The sequence below is a fragment of the Lupinus angustifolius genome, chromosome LG02 (genome assembly GCF_001865875.1).
Source record: "Lupinus angustifolius cultivar Tanjil chromosome LG02, LupAngTanjil_v1.0, whole genome shotgun sequence".
NCBI lineage: Eukaryota > Viridiplantae > Streptophyta > Magnoliopsida > Fabales > Fabaceae > Lupinus > Lupinus angustifolius.
The window spans coordinates 7,181,861-7,183,946 of NC_032010.1; positions in this window are offsets into that span (position 1 = coordinate 7,181,861).

The following is a 2,086-nucleotide window of genomic DNA, read 5'->3' on the forward strand; positions in this document are numbered from 1 at the left end:
TTGAATGATTAAAATTCAAACTTTTTTTAGAATATAAGAAGAAGTAGAAATACATAATCATATTCAAAAGAAATTGTTAGGAGCATGAGCCATCCATCCAAGGATTGGATGCTTTGAGTTCCAAATGAGATTACAAAATTAATTTTTGCATCTCATTTGCCTTCAACTTTTCTCCTCTTGAATGCTAAACTAAAATTACAAACTTACTTGAAATAAAGCTCCTAAAAACTAAGAACAAGAAGAGAGAATTTCAGAGAAGAATTTATAGTGAGAGATATGTGAATTTGCTATGAATTGGATTCTTTTTTGCTCGAATGGAAGGTGCCTATTTATAGAAATTCTTTCTGGACCACTAAGCTGCTTGTCAGCCCCGCTAAGCAGCTGACCAAACCCTCCAGCATGGGTTTGGTCCCTTGATCAAGTAGCTTAGTCACCTCCTTATGCTTGACTCATCAAAGCTAGTTGTGAGCTATTAAACCAGCTATTGTGAGCTACTCTAAAAAGCCTATGGTGGGCTACTTGAGGTGAGGTCATTGGTGACTTCATGGTTTGCTTGATGGTTAAGTCAAGTCTGGGTGCACACCGCTTAGCATACCTGTTGCACCGCTAAGCTGCTTGTTCAACAGCTTTGACTGTGCTAACTGGGACGTGGCCTGGTGCTTGCTGATCTGGTCAGGAGTCTGGTTCTCCGTTAAGCTGCTTGGTTGGACCGCTAAGCTGCTTGTTCAGCAACTTGGGCTTGTGCCAAGCTTGTGTCTGACCGTGTCAAGCTGAATTCTGACCGTGCCAGGACTAGTCTGGTCCTAGGCTGGGCGACCAAGCAGGTCCGCTAAGTTGCTTGCTTGAGCAGCTTGGTCCAGGTCAGGCTGGTGTCTAGGTCAGGGTGGTGTCCAGGTCAGCTTAGCGTGGCTTGGTCCATGCTTAGCTGTCTGGTTGAGCACCTTGGTTTTTGACTTCTTTGTCTTTTTGACCATGAGTCTTTTTTCTCTTCTCTTCTTCATTTTCAAACCTAAAAAATACATAAAAAAGAAATACACATACAAATATACAAGATTGTGATATTTTATACAAAAGTATTGTTTTAAGTTGGTTTTTCTCAATTATGCTTAAGATAAGTGCCATAAAAGTGTATGAATTTTAGGTATGTTTGGCACTTATCATTGACATCTAACATAACGTTCAAGATAACCTTGGGTATAGATGAGTTACCTATGTTTTTTTCTTTGGTGAAAATTACTTTTAGGACAATGAGTCTTATCAAGGGTATCTATATACAAATAAGACGTGCTATTATAGTACAAAGATACCTATGTATAATGATATCGTATACAATTAGGGCTTGGAGTAACTCTTGGGTCACTTTATTTGAGGGACTAAGTTCCTAATTTATGATGAGAAATATAAATTATTGGGGAATAAAAAACAAGGTATGCTTCGTGTATCCTAAATAGGGTACACTTTCAAGATTTTAGGGAACATCTAAAGGTCACAATCCTAGAATAAAGTGTTAGGGTATCTATAATGTGCTCCTTAGACTTCTACAAGGTCCTCAGTTTTTGCATACAACCATAAAGAAAGGAAACTCAAATATCATAGGTTAGAAACGTGAGGTCTTTACCCCAAGTGCCTAACTCAAAATACTTGGGGTAAGTGCCAAACATACCCAGATAAAAGTGAGACCCAAAGTCCATACTGGCAAAGTGAATATCCCTCCAAACCCGAAATACATCTAATACCCAGATATAGTGCATTTGTGTACAAAATGCAAGTGTATTGTATCGTGTGTTGGAACCAGACAAACTTTATTGTTTTAATAAAAAACAAGTAAATATATACAAAGGAATAACTATGATTATATTAATTAAAAAACAAACAAGAGGAAAGGGTATTAGGTCCATGAAATCAATGGATCTAAATCCGACTCTCTTAAGAAAATATCACTAGAGGAGTCATCAACTATCACACCCAATTTTCGGCCGAACACTGGTTACACGACTAGTTGGAGTCACCATTACGTTTTTGCGGTTAAAATGTAGGAAACTCTCTGTACGTCTATTTTGGTTTGCATTGATCTTTAAATTCGAAA